The sequence below is a fragment of the Cryptotermes secundus genome, unplaced genomic scaffold (genome assembly GCF_002891405.2).
Source record: "Cryptotermes secundus unplaced genomic scaffold, Csec_1.0 scaffold633, whole genome shotgun sequence".
NCBI classification, from domain to species: domain Eukaryota; kingdom Metazoa; phylum Arthropoda; class Insecta; order Blattodea; family Kalotermitidae; genus Cryptotermes; species Cryptotermes secundus.
This window is the reverse complement of record NW_019739220.1, coordinates 539754-566919: the sequence shown is the minus strand read 5'-3', so window position 1 is coordinate 566919 and position 27166 is coordinate 539754. Positions and strand designations below refer to the sequence as shown.

Here is a 27166-nt window from a genome sequence, read left to right as displayed (position 1 = left end):
CTATCACCATCATGAACAAAAGATGGGTTATTACCATAATTATAGCAGCAGTGCAAAGACTTCTACCAATAAGATCGCAGTCCTAAACATTAGTCGGTCCATTAATCTCAGTGCGGCAGGGCTTCAGAGAAATCACAGTTACCCAGTAACTACACAAGCAAAATTAGTGTTCCGCGCCCTAATGACCGGGACGGGGAGTGAAAGGGCTGACTAAATGTCAGGAGGAAGTAGTAACAGCGGGGGTCCATGCAGACACCCACACCAAGGGCCCAAAAACCTACACGCAATTTAACATAGGTTTTTGCGGACACAGTCATGAAGTTGAACCAAAATATAATATACAGTGTGTAGTGCGACATGTACTCAAAAAATGGTGCTAGCCACATGAATGCCAAAGCCACTTTATCGAATGGTGGGATGGTCAAAGTAAATGGGGACGGAACAATGTGTGTACAGTTTTTTGGTCCCTCGTATTTTAGGCTCCTCTGTATGTAAAAACAAATACGCATATATAGGCCTACATAAATATACACTCATACGTGCATAAAATAATAAATAAATAAATACGTGCATACATATATTACTGTTTCGTATAGACCCAGTGCTGGGACATCGAGTACAGCCATTGCTATGCAATAGGCGGATAAAATCATAAGTTTCTAAGCAACTGTCTGTAGACATGTCACCACGGAAAGCGTATCCAGCTTATCACTAGGCAACCGCCATGAAAACAATTGAAGGATTGAAGAAAGTCGTCTTCTGGGATCTGGCGCCGTGTATTCTTTGTTTCAACCGACGTTTCGGAGGAACGTGTCGCCTCCATCTTCAGGGCAGGCTGCGACAAAGAATACATGGCGCCAGATTCCAGAAGACGACATTCTTCATAGTCATCGCCGTGAAAACCTCAAAACTTAAATAGAAGGATTGTTTGAGGCGGTTTTCTGTTGAGTCCGTCCAGAGTTTATACAATGAGGACACCAGCCGAGCTGCAGTCACCTGTTAGCGGTTCCGTTGTTTGAAGATACATGAAGTAGCTGGTTGGTGAGTGAGAGAGCTCAGTTGAGGGATATTCGCCGGATAGTATCGATGTGAACGCCGGAAGCTGAAGAATCTCCACTGTTATAAGTCGTTGTTAGGGAACGGCTATTGGGGACACAGCAGGCTGGGAAAAGACTTAGCGTGTAATGATGTGTAAAATATGGAGTTCAGTGATAACACTGTAATTACTTGTAGCTCTGAGTGGTGTTTAAAAGTGATCAATAAATCCAATTCATGAATCCAAACCCCGTCCATAGTCACACACATACACGTGACAATACGTACATTCATGCACACATACATACATACACACATACATACATACACACATACATATATACGTACACACATGCATACATACGTACACACATACATACATACGTACACACATACAACATACATACACACATGCATACATACGTACACACATGCATACATACGTATACACATGCATACATACGTACATACATACATACGTACACACATACAACATACGTACACACATACAACATACGTACACACATGCATACATATGTACACACATGCATACATACGTATACACATACATACATACGTACACACATACATACATACGTACACACATGCATACATATGTACACACATGCATACATACGTACACACATGCATACATACGTATACACATACATACGTACGTACACACATACATACATACGTACACACATGCATACATACGTATACACATACATACATACATACATACACACATACATACATACGTACACACATACAAACGTACACACATACATATATACGTACACACATACATACATACGTACACACACACATACATACGTACACACATGCATACATACGTACACACACACATACATACGTACACACATATAATTGCGCCGACTTCGAACAGAAAAATTTCGCTGAACGCTTGCTGCCATTCTCTTCGTGATCATTTTGCCTTCCTCCTGTCTGTCTAAAATTAAAATCCTGAACATTCATATATAAACTGTGGCAAAACCTCTTCATGGCTGCTCTTCAACGATTAGTGGAGCGTTGTTGACGTGAAAATATAATGTGTATAGCGCCTTTTTTTTTTCTTTCGATGCTGTTACGGGTCCGAAACTGTATGATCTGAGTGGACGCGAGGAACGCGTATCTGTGCCGCCCGAGAGGCCGAAGAACTTCCGGCCAGCTGGCAGTCTCACTGTAGGTTGGGGAATAAACACAATGGATCATCAGGAAGTAATCTGTGGGGATGTGTGCTGGATTCTGATTGTTGAGGATACAATACAATTACAGGCTTTTGTAGGCGTGACAATCTTTCGGATCCAACAGAAGCAGAGAACTGATCCAGTCGTGCTTCACACACACGGGGTACATTTCAGTGACTTGTTCTTGCCAGTTTAACCAATTCTGCCTCACAAACTCTCCAAGTTTTATTATCGCCTACAAAGTTTTCAGTTCGCACATTGTGAACTCGCCATAAGAATATATTTTCTACAAATAGGGGGTACGATTATCAAATTATTTTATAAAACCAGGAGATGCACTACCATTGCGCACAATTAGAAACAAACGATGCGTCTTGGAGACATTTTCGGAATTTTTGAAAATGAAAAAATGTTGAGCTATTCAATAGAAATATTTTATCTCCAGATCTATAAGAATTTAATGAGATGTAAATATGGTAGTAATATATGAGTGGCTAAATATATTGTCACTATTTAGCAGTGTGACTGTAGACGGGGTATGGACTCGACACTGGACTTATTGACCAAAAATAAAGTCGGATACCTTTCGGACAGCAGTGTATATACCAGTCGAACTACACTTTTACAGATCACTGATATACCCAGACTAGTGTCCTCGGTCTATAACAGTCTCCACTAGCCGTTTCCTGGCAAAGAATTTAACATAGGAAATATAATAAAGAATTTAACATAGGAAATATAATAGTCTAACTGAATTACACAATCCAAATATCTCACATAGAGTTTTCTTTTCACTCAGCACTCTTGCAAATAACTCTTTTCTTCACAGCCTCACGTACAGAGCTCTTCTCAACAGAAAACCCTCAGCTGACTGGATTCTAGGCTGGCGGCCATTTCACACCAACCTACTAGTCTTCTCTTTACAGGCTGACTTCCAACTGACAACTGACAACTCTCTCAGTCACGTATTTCACGTCAATTCACTGAACTGAACTCCTCCACTGAACTGCCTCAACTGAACTATGTTCTCATCTGCCCTTGCAGAGACCAACGCTTGACCAAATGCTCACTTGGGACTCCGGGAATCGACAGCCAATTCTCAACTAAACTCTTCTTTCACGGACGGAATATAAAATACCGTTTCCAAAAATACCCATAATGTTGCGCGTGTACTTATCCTTTGCTTAGAAACTGGTTGCATAACCCCCTTGTTCTGTTGTTGTGTGCGTGTATCTTGCGGGATTTACACAGCAATGTTCACTGTTTACAAAGTCACAGTTTAGCAACGGGGTCTATTGGCCACATTACCCCTTCCTTAAGGCTATTCGTCTCGAAGAGCCTACAGGAGTGCGGCCATTTCTTTTTTTCCAGACGACTGTGCTTTCGACGTCCGTGCTTGATTTCACCTTCCTCCCCGTGGCTCGGTTTTTCGCGGTGTTTACTCTCCAACCGCTCCCACTGCTCCTTCCTTAAGTCCGCTTATCCTTAACGACTCCCTGATAAGGGGTCAGTCCGTTCAAGTATCTCACCAACATCTTCTTTGCTTGCTGCGTTCAAAGGTTCCGAGAGTGGTCAGTGTTCTATGGCTGCTACTCTAAAGTTGCTAGTAGGCTCTTCTTTCGTTTCTGAGAAGGCCGATACCTCCACAGTGTCCTAACGCTCTTATTCCCGACTGCTCGCTTCACGACCTCTAAATCGAGAGTTTGTCCAAATATCTCATATAATATCTTCTGTCCTCCCAAACGTAGCTCCTGCCTCCTCTGATGCCGTTGCCGGTTGTCCTCTCCTTCCTCAGACATAGATGCTGTCTTGAGCCTCGGTTCCTTTTTCCAGTGTTGCTTTCCGGTTCCGCCCGAGTTCTCATCACTTCCCGAACGTCTGTCATGTCGAGGATCCTCTTGCAATATTTTCCTTGGTCCGATTTTACCGTTATTTCTCTTCAACCGTCCGTCCTGTATGAACGCGTCCCTAACGCTATGCCACCCCTGCGTACGGCGGCCATCTTCTTCGGGGACCCGCTATTGCTCTGCGCTCTAAGACTAGATTCCATCATGCCGCTTCTTCGGTTGGGTTTCACTGCGGCCTCTTCCTTATGGACTTCCTCATGAACCGCAACGGACTCTATCTCCCCTGAGGTTGGCTCCTTACTCTCTAGACAGGCGTCCATCGCTTCTTAGCAGTCAGTCGTCCTTTTTCGCAATGTCCTCATTTCTGCTATATCTAGGAATCCTTCTTATTTTGATGTCCATTCTTGCTTGGTTGGAGTTCACTTCATCTTGTACACACCACCCGGAACTACAACAACTAAAAGAATATTACTGCTGATTTCCACACTAAAAATAACTCCTCGCTTTTTCTCAGTCTGTTTTACTAGTCGTTTTTTGGTAACGGCTCTAAACAATTTCACTCCTCTGCAACGGTTTCACTAGACCTTCCCTGGTAACGAATCTTAACGACGAAGATTCTCCAGCTTTTGTGCCCAAGTTGCTACTCTCCGGCGAATATCCCGCAACTGCAACTGTAGTGCCATTTGCCTTCAAGATAACTCCTTGCCGAGGACCACATAGAAAACACATCCTCTCCGCTGTAGTAGAGGTGTGTTTACCGCGCCGTTGCATAGCAACTGTCACACTTTCTATTGACGCGTGCGTGTATGAGGTAAATGTTATCTAGCAAACAGCATCAGTTTACCGAGTCACTGCTGAGCAACGGGTCTATACTTCAAAATACATTGTGATAAATTTGTCAGATTTCTCGAAAACTGTCTGACGAGTGTTGAGTATATCACAATCTCTTTCACGCTTTTACTGCAGAATATTTTATTACTGCACCATGCTAATGCGGCAAAAGAATTACAGTATTTTGAGGAATTTTCTCCTTTAATAGTCCACTTTGAAGAAGAAGGTAACAATTTTTTACAGTGTCATTAATTGCTAGTAATTCAATATGGTTGCATGCCCACAAGATTCCACAATAGATAGGCACCGCCATTAAAAACATAATTTGGTTACGTTGGCCGATAACCAAATCGGGATTCGAATCAAATATTTCTTTACTATAAGCACAGCGTTATCACTAACTCAAGATGAACTAGAACATATACAGGAGGATTCACCCGTTATACTTGCATTCTTCAAGAGTTATCTGGATGGGATTAATAAAATCGTAAGTGAGAATCGTTAGCAATCAAGATGGCTGACCTTCTGATTGATGTTTGAACTCCTGGGCTTCTCAAATGTGAATCCGGAGTGATGACCGCTAGTACGTGATATCCGGAGCCTACAGCGAACACTCGTCACAGTTCTGAATCAGTCGCTGCTTATTCTTACCCGCTGACGCTCTCATCAGTGCAGATTTAGCTAAAAGCGGACATTACTCTTTTCAGATTCTGTGTTGAACGGCCGTCATTTCCGCAGAGACGCCGGATTTTTAAGGGCGTGTGACACGGAAGTTACAGTTTTCAGCGTGACAGTTGGTAGCGCCCTAGTGCTAATTACGAATCCTGTACAAACACGAATGGCAACAGGTTCATACTTCATCTTGAAATTCATTAATTGCCTCGGAGCGCTGGCTGACAATTTCGTAATCAATGCCACTACAAGAAGCGGGTTCCAAGATGAGGTCTATTCATCCGACTCCAGTGGGGTTTAGTCGAGCGCTGGAACTTAAAGGCGAACTGAAACTTGTTCCCTGACTCTGCCGATTGATGTGGTTCACGTATGAAACAAAATTTGCGTGTAACATGTACAGGTTTCGGAGGCTCCACAGCTCGGGTCTGTAAACTGGAAATGACAAGTGAAAGTTTGGATGTTGTAAAAGCATTTATTGTGCAACTTTATTGTCAATAAGGCACAATAAACCTTATGTATACAATAAGAACGACGTCGAATTTAACAAGAAGGTCTAGGAAGGATTATAACACCTTTCTTTACTTTAAACATAATTTTGTGTTGGGCGACATCGGTAAGAATTAAAGTGAATAATTATATAAATTAGTAATGGATCTATGTTTCTGCACAGATTTTCCTATAGCAAGGATACTGGTTATGTTAAATTTGTCAGGTGTAAAGCCTAAGTTTCAGACCGATGTTTTAATTGATTTTTGTACATATACATTTATTGCAGAGTCTGCAGATTACATATAATAAATGTGCGAAAAAAATATAATTAACTTACAAAATCTTTTTGTACAGGACTATAGCTGCTTACATTTATTTTCTATCTATCTGCCAAAAATCACTTACCTAGTTCCAATCATTCATTGGTTTTCATCGCCAAACAAAAATCAAATTTTGGTTTTTACGATAACGAATTTGGCGTTATACATTTCCTGAATTGCGTCTCGCTAATTCCGCTACTGCCGGTTACGGCAGCCGAGCGGTCTAAGGCATGCACTGTCTTCGCTCGCTCGGAAGCCGGGATCGTGGGTTCGAATCCCACTCAGGGCATGGATGTTTGTGTGGGTGTTTCTGTGTTTGTGTACAGGTAGAGGCCTTGCGACGAGCTGATCACCCGCCCAAGGAGTCCTACCGAATGTGTAAGATCTAGAAAAACCGAAGTGAATGGAGAAGTTCATGGAGGTAGGCCTAGGCCCACTGGGGCTGTAGTGCCAAGGGGGGAAAAATTCCGCTACTAGTAAAGAACTTCAGTTGTTTAAAATCCTGTCAAAATTTGCAAAAGGACGTTCAGGAGGACGGGCTGACGGCAGAACATGGCGATAAAAGAGACATATCTTTACTTAAAAATATGAAAATAAAGTAACAGAATTACTTTTCATATCCTTATGAAGAAACGCAGTGACTGGGCTCCTGTCTATCTCCCTGATGCTTTCTCTAGTATCATAAACAGGGTGGAGGCTAGCTAGAAGCAATAAAATAAGAATCATTGTGACTATCCCTATTTCCAAGAATCCAATCCGTCCGTCCGCCCATCCGTCCATCTATCTTTCTATCTATATACGTGTATACCTATCTATTTGTCTGTCTTTCTATCTGTCAGTCTATCTATCCATCTATTTGTCTATCTATCTATCTATCTGTCTACCTAACTACCTGAGACAAATTCCTGGCACTGTGTTACTGGATGCTTACAGTACTATCACAGTGTTCTCTTGTCCAAGTTTTGGTTCAGTAATAATTGTTTATCTTGAAATATTATCCACGACATTCTACTGAACGAATAAGTAGAAGATACGCTACAAAATTGGGTTTTCTAACCACATGTAACGGTATAGGACGATTGTCATCATCATTAGGGACTCTACATAAATGCGACTAATTGGGCACAAAAATACTCCAATATAATAAAAGCTGGGCCTCTCTCTACGAAACATTTGGACCCGATCTACAGTTCTTATAACACGAAGGTGGAAGGACATCCCATGCCTGAGGAGAGGTTTCGGCCCTTAGAATTTCTCTGTAATTTCTGACGAATTTTTAAGTACATAACAAGATGCGCTATATCTTTATAACTGAATTCGGTATTGACGTCCCTGTTTCCGTTTGTTGAATATGTTACATTTAACTGCCACATACAAGCCACACATCAGTGTTGTTGTTCACTTTCAATTATTTATTAATCACAAAGTCAGTCTCACCGTACACTGGACGTCAGATTAGTTAATGAAAGACAAGACCCGACTGTCATGTAATCATCTCCAGGTTACACGAGTTGTGTGTCTCATCGCAAAAGTTGACACACTGACATCTCCACTGTCAAATCTCTTTTCATTAGAAGAAACATTGGTTTGAAATTAAAATTAGAATTAAAGTAATAATTACAATTGATCCTTTTATGATGCCGATTCCACACGGCCAGTAGCAAGACCATAAATGCCAAACAGCTACAGGAAAAGTGAGCAGAACCTTCCAAATACAAGAACAAGCACCTACCAGCAAATAATGCAATATTAACGTGGCAAAGGTCAACAGCGCCGGTCACGGTAGCCGAGCGGTCTAAGGCATGTACTGTCTTCGCTCGATTGGAAACCAAGATCGTGGGTTCGAATCCCACTCAGGGCATGGATGTTTAGTTTGTGTGTGTGCGTTTTTCTATGTTTGTGTACAGGTAGAGGCCTTGCGACGAGTTGATCACCCGCCCAAAGAGTCCTACCGAATGTGTAAGATCAAGAAAATCCGAAGTGAACAGAGAAGTTCATGGAGGTAGGCCTAGGCCCACTGGGGCTGTAGTGCCAAGGGGGGGGGGGGGGTCAAATTTACTGCTCTGCTTCGAAGGTAGAGCAGTCGAGGGGGACACAGTATGGAGCCTTGTTATTATAGCCCGAAACCTAGTAATGGGTCTGTGAAGACAGAATCATTAAGGAACAAGCCAAGAGTGATATAACAATCTGCAAGCGATTATAAATAGTTGTTAACCGTATAATTATTTATAAATGAGTGTAATTAGTACACATAAATCAGTTATCAATGCCAACCCTGCGTCTAGTCACTGACGAGTGACAAAAATTTGATGGATCAGTTTAATAAAATAATTGTACATACTTACTTACTTACTTACTTACTTACTTACTTACTCATGGAGCTGAGCCCTTCTGGAGGAGCCACCAATTATGCAGCTACTCAAGAATTTCCCAGAATTTTATGGAACCCAAAAGTTCATTACCGTGTTCACAAGAGCCCTCCACTGGTCCCTATCCTGAGCCAGATCTATCCAATCCATACCATCCCATCCTATCTCTCTAAGATACATTATAATATTGTCTACCCACCTACGCCTTGGTCGTCCCTGTGGTCTCTTTCCTTCTGTCTTTCCCACCAATATCCTATACGCATTCCTCGTCTCCCCCATTTGTGCTACATGACCTGCCCACCTCATCCTCTTTGACTTGATCATTCTAATTATACTTGGAGAAGAGTACAAGTTATGAAGCTCCTCATTATTTATTATATTGTGACATGACGCCTGAAAGCTAGAACAGTCCTCATTAGACAACGCTTCGATAAGCACATATTTCTGCTGCAACGGAGAGCCTGATGACGGTCAAGGCGTTGTCACGGATTGACATTCTGTGGCAAAGAATATTATCAAAGACTCAGATTCTTATGGCAACGGATAACACAGAATAATAGAGGAACCGTTTGAGACGGTGGGCCTGTATTTGGGTCGCCTGGAAGTTATACAAAGAGTCTTAATTCACTCGTAGGAGGATTCGTCAGACAGACGTCATTCTTACGGGAGTTCAATGTGTGAGCAGTGATTCGTCGTTCGTCATTCGTCACAGCAAAAGAGAAGACGCTCGTGGTCCAGTAAGGAATGGAGCGGGTCGTAAGCAGTCATTGATTGTGAGATTTCGTAATTGGTTATAATTGTAAAGAAGTGGCAGTAAATCCAATCATCCAATCCAGAACCGTTATTATTCTTCGCGACAACCCGTCATACGTGGCAATATCATTTAGTTACACTGGAAACTTAATTTGTATACAATTGCCAATATCTCCTTCAGAGAATAATCGATAGTTCCTTTAACATACAAAAGTATATATATCATTAACGTGACCGTACTCAGTTCGTCTTGGCCAGCCAGTTCTGTCGCCTTTGGACGAATCACTTATTATATTACGCGAGAATATGGCCCTGAGGTACGGACATACGAATTTAATTACACGCGATGTTCTTTGCTGCCCGCCATTTTGACTTCAAGGTCTCAGCATTATTCTTGAGGCACAGATGTTTACAAATATCGTTGTACTGCACCACAGCTGTCACGTCCCTTTGTGTCTGAAGAGGAGCTGCAATAACACGGCCACATTCTGTGGCAGTCGCGTCCCTCAGTCCAGACATCCTAGCTCTGAAACAAGCTGTCTCGACACGTCAGTAGAGTTCACTGATGACGTTCTTTCACATGGTCACGCAAGAGTTTATTTCTATGGCTTATTTAGGGAGGCTGTCAGCAGCTCAGTCTACGTAAAACCGAAAGATACGCGGAATAACGAATGAACTGGAAAGGAAATTGTCGTGATCTAATTTCAGGCAATTCCCATGCATTTCCCTGGAGAGACATGGAAAGCCCCGAAAATATCAGTCAAGAGAACTGGTTACTGAGCCGAGGTTTCAACCCGGGACCCCCGAATGAAGACTGAAGAATGTGACCAGCTCAAAAGCGATTTTCCATTGAGATGCAGGGACAGCAAATTACAGCACAAATAACAGAGCAAAATATCAGTTACAAATAATGACGCGTCTTTGCAAATAACTGTAAAGAATTTAAGCGAAATGGAAATGGATAATGTTCCTGTTTAAGTTACCCCATTGTACAGATGGTATTTGGAAATAAGTTCATTGTCGTGTAGTTATCAGACCTTCTTCATGTTCGATGATTAGCATATTCCAACCTCGGCTACGGAATTTAATTATTCTTTAATCGTCCTGTCAATCGAAACTATAGACAGCGTAATCAAGTAAATTATAAATAAATAAATTCATGGTGCAAAGTCATTGTAATGCTGACAGTCTATTAGCTGGTGAACACATTTTCCGTATTTCAAGGAAACCGTATATTTAGTACCGTGTTGACAATAGTCCGCCACTAGACTTTATCCTGAGCCAGGTTAAGTCAGTCCGCCTCCTCAAATCATTCCTTTAAGGCCCATTATCCTCGAATAAACATGCTTAACTGTGTACGGCATAAAGTCCGTAGGAAGAAAAGAGGCCACTTGGATGACACAGGCGTAGATGGAAGATTAATACTAAAATATGTCTTAGAGAAATAGGTTGGGAGGGAATGAATTAGATTCATCTGGCTCAGGATAAGGACTAATACTAGGTTCCATAAAATGTTGGGTATTTCTTGCCCATCTGCGCACCAACTACGTTTTTAGGAAAAAATCTGCTCCATTTTGTGAAGATGATTTGTGTTTGCCTCTCTGTGTTGAGGGAATAAAATTGAACACGATGTGAACATCTGAAGTAATGTGCATTTTGAATTTGGTACTCCCATTAGCGACACTGCTGTGAAAATAAGCCTCACTGGCAAACATCCTCCGTGTGCGACATATCTTCTTGCATAATACCTCACTCTTGACATGCCTCACTGCTGAATATGCTTCACTGTGCAACACACCTCACTCCTGAACATGCATCACAGTGCAGTACACCTCATTGCTGAACACGGATCATCGTGCAACACACCTCATTGCTGAACATACATCACCGTGCAACACACTTCACTGCTGAACATGCATCACTGTGCAACACACCTCACTGTAGAATATGCATCACTGTGCTATGTGTCTCTCTGTTCAAAATGCTTCACTTTGCAACATGCGTTCCCTACATAATACCTCGCCTTACATACATGCCTCACTGTTCAATATATGTACATTATTCTAACACGTCTCACTGTTCAGCTGGCCGCACAGTCCTTTAGCTGTGACACCCTTATACAGTAAACCACCACTCCTGCTGAGATACGTACGCCCTACCATGATACCACTCAAAATAACGCTGATATATGAAGGGGTTTATGTGTTCCCAACATATTCAATAGAACAGCAGCTATATTACCAAAAAAAAAAATACTCTATAGTAAGATTTGGATCGGTGCCGCCAAAACCCCGCACTCCTAATTATAGCATTGTTCAGTTAACACCATGTAACAGAAACATTTATACGAAACTTACAGCAACTCAACTGGCCAAGAAATTTTCGCCTTTTGTGGAACTGTGTTCAGGAACCCTCGAAATATCCTTATTCCAAGCCAAATTATTCTACTTAACATTCAAGAACCACGTTAATGTTATCCCCCCATCTTCGCATAGGTTTCCCAACTTGTTCCTTCATGTTTTCTTGACTGAAATATTGAATGCATTCATATCGCCCCCACCCATGCTTTAGCTTTTTCCAATCTCTTCCTCCTTGATTTTATCACCTTTTTTTTTTAATGCTAGTGGGGTGGGACTAAGGCCCTTGTACTGCGGCCACTTCTGGCCTATTTCACCAGCCCCAGATGATAGGTGAGGGTGATTGTAGAGCAATTGGTGGAATGAAGATTGGCAGGGAAACCGAAGTACTCGGAGAAAACGTGCCCCAGCGCCACTTTGTCCAACACAAATCCCGCTTAACCAGACCCGGGATCGAACCCGGGTCGCCGCGGTGGGAAGCCAGCGACTAACCGGTTGAGCTATGGCCTGGCCCTTTTGATCACCTTAATATCATTTGGTGAAGCGTATAAACTAAGAAGTTCCACACTGTGTACGGTTTTCTGTCTTCTTGTCATGTCGTCTCTCTCTCTCTGTCACACACATCCGAATGCTACCCTCGTCACTGTTTTTCAAAACATCCTGAGCCATGCCCTTACTTCAGGGTGGAAGGCACACTCACGTGAAAGTATAAACACGGTTTTATGCATTTTAATCCTTAACTTCTGGAAGAAGAGATTGTAAGACAGAGATTGATATTCTGAATGTTAGCAAGCATTTCCAGAATTTAATACACTTTTAACTTACTTGTGAATGTAATTCTTATCCTAAAAGAGTCCATTAAAGTCGATTCTATTTTTAAAATTTTGAAGCATACTACTTCCACATGGTGATGGTCCATCGACCAAATCCAAAACTGGATGAACACTCCTTTTCGGCTGTCACCGATCTCTTATTCTATACCGTTCCCTACCTTCCATATTTTCTTTTTCGTCATTTATTTTGTAAATCTATCAGTATCTCGACTATTTATGTTCAATCGTGATATGAATGAGCACACTTAATTTTAAAGGGTTTGGAAGGAAGAGGTCATGGTCTAATCAAGCATCATCCAGGATTTTGCTTGGAGGGACTTGAGAAAACTACAATAAACCTCGGTCAGGATAGCCGATGATATAGTAGAAATATGAACCGAGCATCTCCCGAACACAACGCACACTCCATGTCTGAGAACGCGCCAGATTGAAGTCCCAAGGATCTATTGCTTCTATATCGTCCTCCCACGTACTCCTTCATCCACAATCAAGCACATTCTCGTTATCAGTTTATTTCCCTCGTTTGATACAAGCAAGGGAATCGAAATCTTCCTATATTTAACCACTCGAACAAAATGGTCAGGGAGTAAATTAGGCTACAGAGTTCCTGATATCTAATTTTCCCTATTTACGCATCTCATTTAGCTCTTTTAAGTCTCTTTACAATCCTAACTTGTTTCCTTCATTCTTCTTTCAGCCGAAGAAAAAAGATTAAATTTAAAACCGCAAAATTATGGATATTCGTTTCCTTACATAATAATATTCGTGCTTATTCGTCTCAAGTACACTTTGTGAATCACATCAGATTAAATGTTAACAATCCTTCCAGCCGCACTATGGCCCTGGAGTCGACTCAGCCTCTAATAGAAATGAGTACCAGGTACCTTCCTGTGGGGTAAAGGGCGGCTGGCGTGTAAAGCTGATAACCTCACCGCCTTCTGTGAGCCAATTGTCTAGAAAATATGGGAGCCTCTCACAAACCTATGGACCTCCATGGCCTGTTATAGGGATAGCTTTCCTTTTTACCTTTCAAAGACTGTGTATTTTTCGGTTAATCAACAGATTACGGTATTCGTTGCAGTAATCGGCCTATATCTTCAACCAAATACAGATAACTCCAATAATAACACATTTATGCCAGCACACTGGCAGTGCCCACGCTTGATAATCTTGGATATTTAAGATCTTTTCTTCTTAGCTTATTTAATGGCGCTTTCTGAAACGTACTTCAATAGATTAATTAACATCAAATAATGATGGTGAGTGACAGGTGGGAAGGATATGGAAGGAGGCGGTCGTACCTAATTTTGTTGTACGTACTTTCCCAACATTTTTCGGAGACACGGAGAGAGAATATGAAAACCTTATCAGTTTAGGCGGATTCTTGACGAATATCAGAATCTGGAAATGTTCATATTAAGAAATTGTAGGGTAACAACTCAACTGCTCTGTCTCGTAATTTGTCACTGTAATCATTCCAAATAAAAAGCAAAGTTGTCCCTGTGATTAACTAATTAAGCACTAAGCCGTGAAATCATTGCAAATAAGCATGCTAATACTGGTTCAGTCCAACAGGCCGAACAAATGAGAGAATATTCAGTACTTGACGAAAATAGCCTGCTACTGTCTGCACGTCCAGGGACCACATTCCAAAGAATGTAATATCGACCAAGCAGATTAAAGACAATTTCACTTTAACCCCGAATATTTCTGAGCACTTTGTCCAGTGTGGTTTATTTATTTAAAATACCGCAGAAAAATGGAATAAAAGTGAATTGGATGTGGAATATAATGTTTTTGCTTTTCTTCGTAACCTTTGTTACAATTTTTTTCGCCCTGATAAATATTCGATAAGTTACGATAGAGGTATGAGCAGAAAAACGAACATGTCATTATGTAACGTATTGTTAGAGATGAAGGGAGAAGCATGATCGTGTCATAGGTACCTCCATTTTGCTGGCGCGGCTTTTGTACCAAGCAAGGAACAAACGTTCCAAGTGGAACGCACTTTAGAACTGAATGAAACTGTGACACTCCCTTGTTCTGCTGGAGACGGTTTGTCCCGCTCTCTGACAAGAAATATGTATGTAAACATTATTTTTCAATGGCTCTTCCATCCCATTCAGGGCCCGGCCTCTTATTCAGTTCCGTAATCGTTTTTCACAGACAGCAGGACAGTCTGGATGACCGATCAGCCCGTCGCAAGGCCGCTACCTAAACACAGAATAAATGCATACACATACCAAATATCCGTGCCCTGACTGGGATTGAAACCCACGATCCCAGCGTCCGAGCAAGCGAAAATATTTCATATCTTAGACCACGCGACTACTGTGACCGGCATGTTTAACATTATGGTTTGTGAATTACAAGAGCACTAGAGTTCTTTTGGAGAGAAGTTAACATGAGTGTAACAAGTGTCTTCCGTGCAACAAGTACACAGTTCAGATCTCACAATTGGGTTTTGCTGTCGCAAGAGATGAGTGGCTTCCTCATTCGAATGGTGCGAATTCTGCGACGATATCTTAAAGTTCTTAATTCTTGATGATCTTCAAGTAGGTAACACATTCAATTTAAATATTTTCGATAACTAATAATCTGACAGTTTTCATGAAATTATGTGAATTTCTTCAGTTCTGTGTTAAAGTTGGCATATGTCGTTACGCCGTCAATAACAGGTCTTGCAGAATTCCAGCAGGCTTCAATGGCAATCTAATCCACACTATATGCCACATATACTTCGTGTATATAATTGAAGTAACTATAAAATACATAGGTTAAAGTGCGCATCCGCATACAAACTACGAAGGAGCAAACATCCATTACGAAATCCAAGTTTTCTCTTCAGAGGCACTGGAAGAAGGCACTCAAAGAGGGCGTTACCATTCATTTCGATGCCACGTGGAGGACGGCAAATCCCTCATTTCCGCATTCATCCCCTTACATACTTTCATAGGGCAGCGGCCTAGCTCAAGCGGTTAGTCGCTGGCTTCCCACCGCGGCGGACCGGGTTCGACCCCAGGTCTGGACAAGTGGGATTTGTGATGGACAAAGTGGCGCTGGGTAGGTTTTCTCCGAGTACTTCGGTTTCCCTTGCCAATCTTCATTCCACCAATTGCTCCACAATCACCCTCACCTATCATCTGGGGCTGGTACAATAGGCCAGATGTGGCCGCAGTACAAGGGACTTAGTCCGACCCCACTAGCAATAAAAAAATATATACTCTCATGGGACAAGGATTCTTCATATTACGACTTACTGTTTCCGACAACTGGTCGCGGTGCATGGGGAAGCCCACCCCCTCCAATAATAATAATAATAATAATAATAATAATAATAATACTGTTACCGAAATAACCGCCGTCATACCTTGATAATTACTAGTCAGTTTTCTAGCCCCATTTTGCAAGTAGGTACAGTAATAGACCCCTGCATTGCTGCGTAAATTCTTTTTCATTCCAACTAAAATTAAAAGATTTAGCTACCATAGAACAGAGTTCTACTTCCTTCTGGAATTATTCTCTCCTGGGATTTGATAAGAACTGGCAGTTTCTATCCTATGCAAATTTTCAATAGGAAATTCAACCCTAACGATCCAGACATACGTTTAGAATTACAAATATTCAATTAACTGAGAGAATATAAAGGCAAAATAAAAACTGATATGAACATATCTTTAAGAATGACAACAGATACACTCCGAATGATATTATTAATTATACAACCAGAGGATATCGAAATATCGGACAACCTATAGCTAGATGGGAGGACATGTTCTATTGAAGTGGAAACAGACCAATAACCTGTGCCCTTGCAGAAGAAGAAGAAGAAGATAATGATCTAGACTTCGGTACTTATCGCTCCGTCTGGCTAACCTCATTCGCCCCTTGTAAAAGAAAGCTGAATCTCTCAGAGTAACCGACTGTGGAGGTCCATAGGTTTGTGAGACGTCGAGGCTACTACCTTTTCTTTAGACAATCAGCTCAGAGATAGCGGTGAGATTGTCAGCCTTACGCGCCAGCTGCCCTTTACACACAGAAAGATTCCTGGTACTCAGTTCTATCAGAGGCTGAGTAGTCCCCAGGGCCATAGTGCGGCTGGAAAGTTTAAGTAAATTGAAAAATCCAAAGAGTTCATTGGGAAACGAACCCGCGACTTTCCGGATTGTAGCATAGTACCTTATGTGCACTTAGTAACTGTGGGCAGCCATTCTCCCACCTAATCAAAATTCTTACTAAGTTAGTTCTAAGCTGGTAATTTTGTTAAATTAATCCACGCCGCTATACAAGTCCAGATTTCATGGCTTATTTTTCGGCGTTGTTAGTATCTGGCCCTGAATGATAGTAGAGTGATTAGTAAGAAGTATGAATGGCTATCGACGGCAGCTTTCGTGGTATGATTGCGGTGTTATCTGGTATGTTCCTGGAGGAACTGAGTAAAATCACAAAGAAATCTAAGTATAGCCGCTGCCCGGTCGAGACTTAATCGAGCATAAGTCTAGAGCATTGCCGCTATACTGACCTGTTCGGTATATACACGTCCATAACAGCCTTTCTCTTACTCCTTATGTCAATACATTCATTCGCTTTTCTTACATTCCATTTCTTGTTTCTGAAATGTGTCTACCTACAGTCACGTCTCACTTTCCTCGAATTGTATTCATTCTTTTGGCCCGGTTTCTGCAACCCTTACAGTGCATAAATAATTTTGAATATTACTCGCCACATCATACTTTGTGCTGCTTTATCTCGTAGACTTTTCTTGGTTGAAGTTTTAATATCTTCCGAAATATTTTCCAGGCCGAACTGACGTAAACATATCCCCCCATCTCCCTCAAGCTACGGACCCCCTTGAGATTCCAACCTCATACCCGTCTATAATTTATACATCATTAAATTTCTCTACAGCGAATCGCTCCCCATCAAACCCTCGCTTTGCTCAGTTGCTTACAGACCTCCCTGTGAAGTGCGTGTCGAACTGTACACGTACGTAGCGGTCGAGTGGCTATTACTCCTACTTGTTATTCTAGACGCCCACAGTGCAAACCTCGCCTCCGAACACTGGCTACCTTGTCTGAGGATTTTCATGGTTTTCCTCAGCACCTCTAGGAATTACTTAGATGTTGCTTCAAATCAGCCACTACCACTTCATTCCACTTAATCTTCAATCCATTATTCAATAATCATCCTGTTATTCAGAGTGACACAATCTGTACAACTGACAGTGTCTTTAAGTAAACAATAAATAAATGAATAGAACAAATGACGGCATTTTCTAATCCCGATGAGTCCAAGAGTATTCATGAATGATTCGGTGAAGGAACTATCTTAGTTACTATAGGATTCTGTCGATGGCGTATAACACACTGATATATTGGATTTTCGGACTTTATCCATCGTCCTGGTTTTTAAGATAACTAATAAAAACACGACGTTTCGGAAACAGATCCAGTTTCTGAAACGTCGTGTTTTTATTAGTTATCTTAAAAACCAGGACGATGGATAAAGTACGAAAACCCAATATATCAGGAACTATCTTACTTTAGGACAATTAGATTTTGCGGTGCAACAGGAAGTATTACTATAACCCCATTATCACTAATACTCGTACATTCCTGTAAATTCTTATTCGTAATTATTTGTTTCAAAATATATATTGTCTATTGGAGACGCACATTTAGTAAAATTGTCATACTTATTAATAACAAACTCCACGCTCTTAACTGTTAATATCACTACCTCATTTATAAACATGTCAGTGATAATTCATATTTCGGTAGAAAAGTATATGAACCTAATCTTATGCTGGTTCAGCACCACCCTTGTGCCATCTGACAGCCTATGATCCCATTACACTTAATTTATATTTTCCTAACTTATTTTGTATCTTTTCGAATCAAACTGACCTATACATGCTTCTGATATTACAGTCGCATATCCGTTTTGCGCTATTCAGGCCGTTCGAAAGTACCCATTCAACATCGTTACGCGTTCTTTGTTACGGCGGGAGGTTCGGGGTTCATGCTTAATCTAAAGATAAAATGCGTATCCTGAACTTCTCCGTCACACTACTGATGGCGTATAACCATCCGGTTTCACACTCTTTGTATACAGACGATTGTTAAATTGAAGAAAGCAGTCTTCTGGGATTTGGCACCGTGTATATGTGGTGTTAACCGACGTTTCGGAGGAACGTATCGCCTCCATATTCAGGGTAGAAGAAAAATATAAGAAATCTGCAAGCGAAGAGACCGTGAGAACCGGTAAAAGCAGACTGAGTCTGCTTTTACCGGTTCTCACGGTCTCTTCGCTTGCAGATTTCTTATATTTTTCTTCTACCCTGAATATGGAGGCGATACGTTCCTCCGAAACGTCGGTTAACACCACATATACACGGTGCCAAATCCCAGAAGACTGCTTTCTTCATAATCACCGCCGTGAAAGCCTCAAATCTTACGATTGTTAAATTATCGGTCCTTATGCATAAAGACTTTGTCGTATGTCTGTTGAGATCATAGGCAGATAACGTTAACAGATACAGTGGAGACACGTGATGACAGTAAGTACAGGGCTCGCATATGAAACATTTATAATAACTTACAAAATATTTTGTCTCCGGTAATGTTCATAATGCTAATATATACCGATATATAACCACTGATTAATCTGCGATTATGTTCTTAATCACAAACTTTTAGCAAAACATCGAGAGAATAAAAAATTGTTTATTTTCTTTTTTGTTTATTCGTACTGGGACTTCCAATTTATACTCTGAAAGTCAACATCTAAATGGATTAAAACACTCCACATACTCCTATTCCCTTCAATCGAAGGAATACTGGGCATTAAGGCGTCAACTTCATAACCCTCAACTCATCAGCAGATGCGTATAAGTTTTAAACAAAGTACAGAATGTTACTTATTTATATGAAACATGCTACTTACCTGATATTCGTTGAAGTACTCTCCCTCCATTTAGAATGTGTTCTTCTATCCTTGATGCAACTGTTGGCAGTGGGACCGCATAATTTTAAAATTGATGTGCGATTTGAAAGTCTCTATTACACCTCAAAGCAAATGGCGCCACTATCTTCATCGAAACTTAAACATGTATTTCGATTAAACATGTCGATCCAGCACACTGCGAAACTGCTTACGATTTGTGTATTCTGTCAAAGAAGGTAAAAATAAGATACGTCTTTTAGCATGTTTTAAGATTAATATTTAGTATTGCGTAATCCAAACAAAAAAATTTTAATCAAAAAATAGGAATTTATGACATAACTTGTCAGAAAATTATATTACAACACACTGAGTTATGTATACAGACTGAAATAATGGAGCGTATGAATAGAGCAGATGTGGGGCTGTTAGTACGAACGTTTGTTCATATGCGATAGTCACTTGTTTGCACAGCGGGAACTACTCAGTTGAATGGGCCTCAGTTGTATGGCAGCTTCGTTTGACTAGGTACAATCCGCTTCTTATGTATCCCTATCATGATCTAAAACCCATGAAAGTTTGTAAAAAAGAAAACAGGTCTAATTTTGTTACTTTTAACCGAAATTCTTGTGTACTTTAGCGAATATAGTTAAATTAAATGATTACGAAATTTTAATTTTAGTGAAGAAATTTCAGTAGCATTTACCGAAGACGGTTTGAAAGTTTTCAAGCACTTCAAGCATGGACTTCAAATTTGTGTGCATTATTTTCGGCTGCCAAAATAAAATCAGAGTAACAATTTTAATAACATTTCCCTGATTTTTTTTTATATCCGCACCATGACCTGTAAACGAATCGCTGTATATGTACACATATTTTTATACAATTTTAGAATTCCTATCCTGCCTTTCTCCAATGTTGTTAGTAATTTAAATTTCATTGAATCATTTTTTTTTTCAGTCGGGCAGTTTAATTTGCAACACGCTCAGGATAATAAAGTCCTACGCCAGAACAAGAGAACATCACCGCACTACTGGCATGTCAATGATATTTCAAAGCCTCACGAAAGCCATTACCGAAGAGCGTACTCAAAATGTTTGCACACTACAGACGTCCCTTGAAATGTGAATGCCACTACCGAACTAAATATCTGCCCTACAAGTCTAATGGGTCAGATGTTTTGCATTGTAATTTATTTCGAACTTATAGTTCCCAGCCATTACACGCAGGCGTTCAAATTTCAGAACATTGTTAGGGATCGAAACAACGGAACATCAGTTTATAGCATTGATGGCTAATGTAAAATTCTAAGGAAAAATAACATACTACACCCTACAAGCTGTAAATTATTCTATAGAAATATTTACACATAAGTTCTTAATAATAATAAGAGTATGCGTTTCTTGACCTAGCTCTACTCATGCAGACGCTGAGGAATTGCCACTGACTTCACGTAATCCTATTTCGTCATGCAATGATCGAGGAATTATGTATCACCACCGAAAAAAAATATGCACTTTCAATAATTTCGTCTGTATCAGAGAACTTCAACGAAAATAACCTAACCGGTAAAAAGTTTATAACTTTCCTTGAAGTTTAAAATATGCCTGTAACATATTTCTTAAGAGAGTTATGTAATTAGATACAAAATCGGGACTTTGTAACGTGTGGGTTTAACCTACAGTCATTGAAGAATCTCACTTACGAAGCAACTGTCCCGAGATGCAGCGGCTTCTATCAGCAACCGGCAACTGAACGCAGCGCCTCGGCGGTTAGGGGGACCTGCAACACGCAGACGCGGCCTGAGCGCACGCTCGCTCACATGCACAACAATGGGAACCGTAGGCACAGCGCTTCCCCACAGATCTGCCCAATTTGATCGCCGCGTACGCATCAATGTTCTAAAAGAACGCACAAACATTACTAGTAACACCAGTAAAAAAAATAATGCTGTCCTTTGCTTAATTAATTAATAAAGGCATATTGGGGTTTTCTTGACCTCGACTCTAGTTGGAGGTGAAGCGTCAGCTTCACGCCCCGGCCATTTTACCAGGGGGAAGAAGGGTACAGGGGGGTACCCATTGGAGTGGAGGCTGGGTCAGCCTTAAAGCCGGTCTTGTTAATGTGGAGAAGAGAAAATTCGTGACACAACTGGGACTCGAAATCTGACCCCTCGGTCGTCCAGCCCGTAGCCAGTAGTTATACCGAGTGAGCTATCCCGGCTCCACAAGTAATAGCAGTGCTAGTATTATTATTATTATTATTATTATTATTATTATTATTATCCTCTCTGAAAATCTATACTTTTCATTTCTTAATTAAATATTTATGTGTTTCATTTCTGAGTTCTTAATAACACTTAGATTTATGTTAATGAAATTATTATTATTATTATTATTGCTATTATTATCATTTGTTTGTTTGTTTACTTTTCTGCATTATTGTGTTTTCCCCAGCGCTTGCTGGTAATTTGTTTTTGACTTTGTATTGTGTTTGTCCATGCCGGTCACGGTAGCCGAGCGGTCTAAGGCATTCACTGTCTTCGTTCGCTCGGAAGCCGGGATCGTGGGTTCGAATCCCACTCAGGGCATGGATGTTTGTGTGCGTTTTCCTGTGTTTGTCTACAGATAGAGGCCTTGCGACGAGCTGATCATCCGCCCAAGGAGTCCTACCGAATGTGTAAGATCTAGAAAACCCGCAGTGAACGGAGTTCATGGAGGTAGGCCTAGGCCCACTAGGGCTGTAGTGCCAAGGAAAAAATTGTGTTTATCCATTATGTAATTACTTGTATCTACACTGTGCTCTATCTGTAATTGACCTTGCGGCTGTTGACTCGGCATATAAATATTAAAGAATTGAATTGAATTATTACAGTAGTAGTAGTATTAGTAGTAGTAGTAGTAGTAGTAGTGTTTTATTACTATTTTTATTATTATTAATAATTATAATATAACAGTGGTAGTTAGTGCAGCATAAACCAAAAGAACTGGAGAAGCAGCATCAGTCTAGGCTTATGTTCGGGAGATGACATTCCGCATTTCGTTTGGGTCGGCGGCAATCCCGACTGTCGTGTCTGTGCGTGCCTCGGTCCGTCTGTTTGAACACCGGGTGAGCACTGAAACTGCCAAAGAGCTATCAGGCGTAAGAAATGACGCTCGTGACTTGCATTCAGGAGGAGTTCGGTATGAATCTAAGCTGGCACAGGGACTGTAATGACTATGATTTTACGTGGTCCTCCTCAGTTCCTCCAGACAAATGCTGAGATACTACCTTAAGTAGATTAGACCAGACAGCTTCCATTCACATTCTCTGAATTCATTATTTATTAATAAACTAATTATTCGATGCTATAACCTGAGTTATTTACAGCAACTTTAAATGAATTAAGAACAAAATGATGATAGCCTCTTTCCAAATTGTTGCATTATATATCTTTCAAAGTAACGTAAATGAAGATAATCTTAAATTTCGGTGCAGAAAATATGTAGGGAATTTAACGAACTTTATAAACGACATCATCAGTGCCGTGACTAAAATTAAATGCCAATACGGCAAGCTTTTACTGGCTCTAAAGAACAGTTATGCATTTCTCTTGATTACGATGTTCGCATCTTGCATTCGGAATGTTCGCAGTTACGATCCTAACGCCTCAGTTTCACCTTACAGCTGGAAGAAGTCAGCTCTGAAGAGTCCGGTTACAGGGCCCCGTAGGTGCGTCTCTTCACACAATTCCAGTCGCTGAACACGCAATATCCATAGGCTTTGGAATGGAATCCAGCACGAAGCCGGAGAAGGGACAGTTGGCAACAAATCTGGAGTGAGAACATAAAGGATGTAATGAGGAACGAAGAGTATCTGGTAACTAACTAACTGACTTCATGGAGCTGAGCCCTTCATGAGGAAGCGCAAGTTGTGCAGCTGCTCACGAACTTCCCAGCATTTTATGGAACCCGAAGGTTCATTACCGTGTTCACAAGAGCCCTCCACTCGTCCATATCCTGAGCCAAATCAATCCAGCCCATAACACCAAATCCTATCTTTCTAAGATCCATTTTAATATTATCCTAGTGGTCCCTTTCCTTCTGGGTTTCCACCAATATCCTATATGCATTCCTCTCCTCCCTCATGCGTGCTTCATGCCCTGCCCATCTCATCCTCCTTTATTTCATCATTCTAGTTACAATTGGTATAGCGTACATGTTGACAAGCTCCACATTATGCAGCTTTCTTCAACCTTCTGTCACTTCATCTCTCTTCGGTTCAAATACAAGTTCTCCTCAGCACCCTGTTCTCAAACACTCTCAGTCTATGTTCCTCCCATAACGTCAGAGACCAAGTTCCACACCCACATAAAACCACAGGCAAACTTATAACATTGTATATTCTACTTTTTAAGCTTTTAGACAGCAGAAGAGAAGAAAGAAAGGTTATGGATTGAAAGGTAGCAAGCATTAACCGAAATCAGTCTCCTCTTAATTTCTTCCTGAATCCAACTTTGATTTGTTACTGTCGTTCCCAAATATTTGAACTGTGACACATTTTCAAAGGTTCTGTTATCTACCATGTCATGATTTTTCCTTGCATTCTGGTCACGGGGCAGCGACATATACTTAGTTTTATCTGCTTTTACTACTAGACCAGCATTCTTCCTAGTGTCAAAGTTTCTGTTTTTTTCTTTATGGTATCTATGTTATCCCCTAGTAGATTCATATCATCAGCATATACAAGCAGCTGATGTGTTCCATTTCATTTCAGTCCCACCTGGTTTTCCTGAACCTTCGTAATGGCATAAAGCAAAGTTGAAAAGCAGTGAAAATAAAGTATATCTTTGTTTTAGACCACTTTTATATGAAAATTAACAGACAAATATTTACCCATGAAAGATGTTCCTATATATTTCATTTAAGCACATTTTAATCAGCCTAGCTATTTTCATGAGTACCCTAAACTCTATGAGAACATTGCACAGTACTTCCTAACTGAACCCTAGCCTACCTTGAAGTCTATGAATACCTGATGTACTGTCTCATTGTACACCCACTTTTCTGTAGTATCTGATGAAGGCGAAATCTGATCAGTAGTTGATCTGTTATGTCGAAACCCACATTGATGATCCCCAATAGGGTGCAGAAAACCGTGAGAAATGAAAACTGGCGGGAGGAATCCTTACAGGGAAATTGTGACACGCAATAGGCCGCCCGAGATTCGAAAAATTTATCTTGGAATGGAATACTTGTCCGATACAGAAAATTTTAAATAGAGCAGTTAACCATGTCAGCAGTTGAAGCATAACGCTACTCACTTATGCGTGTTAAGATCAATAATAATTATAACAATAATAATCGTAATGCAACATATATCCACGTAACACCAGTCGCTGTTCATGCTTGATTTACACAAATCAATATGGAGAGTAGTAAAGTGCTGAAGCACTGCGTCATGAAGACGCAAGTGGTACAGGAGCTAAACTCCACGCATTCGTAAGCTCTACACTAGATGGAAGTGAACGGTCAACTTCACACTGAGGCCTCCTTACATCCAGAGCCCCAGACATTCACTGGTTGGAGAGTGGAAGGGTGTTGGTGGACTCCGTGTCGCAAAGTCAGTCTTCATGCGATAGCAAGGACTCAAATCTCTTCCCCGCAAGGACAGTATAACGCCATCCAGTCCGTAGCAAGTATTTGCGCTGAGTGAGCCGTCACACTCAAATCAGTAGCACAGACACATTAACAAGGCAGATACCACAGGCACGAATTGGTCCGCTTTGTATACGTATGCTCAAAAAGATATCGCCCGCATGTTCTGGAAACAGAGCCTTTCTCCATAATGTTTCGGTATTTTGAAGGCCGTTCCGTTGGATTCTCTTAAAATCATTCAATATACTCCTAGTTTTCCCTACATCTCCTTTAACACCTGTGTGTGTGACGTTTTAAGGATCCCGCCATCTTGAACTTTGCTCCAATAGCATTCCCGGCGTAACTGTATCGAAGTCGTGTCTGGGCGTGCGTCTGGGAGTGAAACGAGATTACCGAAAGAAATATTGCGAAAGAAAGACCCAAACTTCGCAAGTGAGATTTATTATACAGGATAATTACTCTGAGTACCTTCCGACTTTAAGGCAAAGTGTTACTTCGTGTAAATTAAAAAGCTCTTGCCTTACCGGCAGAGTGTTTGTAACTTTCGCATGACTCTTAACACAGTTAACGATGATTTCCCTGAAAGGCATTAATCCATTAATTTTTGTGATGGAGAAGCGGTGTGTTTTCTGTTGCTTAGGAATTTTTAAATGCTATTTACATTAATAGTATACATATAAAAACTTAGAGATATATTACAAATTCAAGTAATAAGAAGCATGTGTAACATGAACGTTCATGCCCTTAGTACTCTAACTACATACTAATAATTAATTTTTCGTTTTGGGGGGTGGGGGGGTGGAGTCCAACTGGGTCCACTCGGCACGGCGGCAACTGATTTTTCCTATTGTAGCCTGCCCCGAGTGATTATGATGATGGAGAATTTGGTGGAATGAAAATTGGCAGGGGAAACCGAAATACTCAGAGAAAACCCGCCCCAGCGCCATTTTCTCCACCATAAATCCCACTTGACCAGACCCGGGATCGAACCCAGGCCGCCGCGGTGGGAAGCCAGCGACTAACCGTTTGAGCTATGGCGCGGTCTTTACTAATAACTAACTAACCAAAATCATGGAGCTAAGGCTAGTCGTCCATTGGAAGGGGAAACCTGCGAACTTGGATTCGGCCGAATCTGTGCGAGTCTGTTCGTCCGAAATCGTGCGTTCACTGCGCGTCCTTTGACTGCGTGTTCGGCCGATGCCATTCGCGTTCTGTCATGGCGCTGTCTGACGATTTATGTGATCTGTACGCGTTTGATACTCCTTTANTTAAGGATTTGATAAGAGTTTGAGAAAACAAAATATTACATCGATGTTATATTATTCTTGCTTCTTATTGACTACATACAAACCGTTCTTTCTACAAAGGATCGAAATTACTATAATACACAGCGGCATTGTTCTGGTCTGTTACTAATTCATTGCTGTGGGAACTATTATGGGAAATGCGAGTCGATTCAAAGGATAGAGGCGAAACATTTGACGTGGACATCACACTGCTGTTTCGATCCTCCTGTTCCTGCAGTAAAACATCCATCAATTTCATGCGTAATCGCAGCTGTCTTTCTTCAGGCAAGCTCATCAGAAATTGATAGTCACTATCCTGCTTCATTTGAGAGCTCTTTTCGAAGTAACTCAACTTTTTAGATTCTATTTCGAAGAATTTGTCATCGTAATTAATTCTTTTCTTTCCTCTTTCTAGCGGACTTTTGAAATGCTCTTTTTGTGCCGGAGACGTATTTACAGGTGCATCATTCTCCATATCTGATTGAAAATCTGGAGTAGAAAATGCATCATTATATTCACTTTGTGTTGTAATATTATCAGTGCCTGTCTCAATACAGGCGTCCGCAATGTCAGGAACAATACTCG

The 27166-nt window shown here is 40.9% G+C and overlaps 1 long non-coding RNA gene across 1 annotated transcript; it reads right to left on the bottom strand.

Annotated features, from left to right (window-relative positions):
- Positions 1-5855: 5855 nt before the first annotated feature.
- LOC117282891 lies at positions 5856-21425 on the bottom strand. The gene is made up of 3 exons (XR_004513803.1): positions 21365-21425; positions 19663-19886; positions 5856-6028 (listed from the first exon to the last, which is right to left on the bottom strand). It is a non-coding gene; the product is annotated as an uncharacterized LOC117282891 (long non-coding RNA).
- Between the last annotated feature and the right edge of the window lie 5741 nt (positions 21426-27166).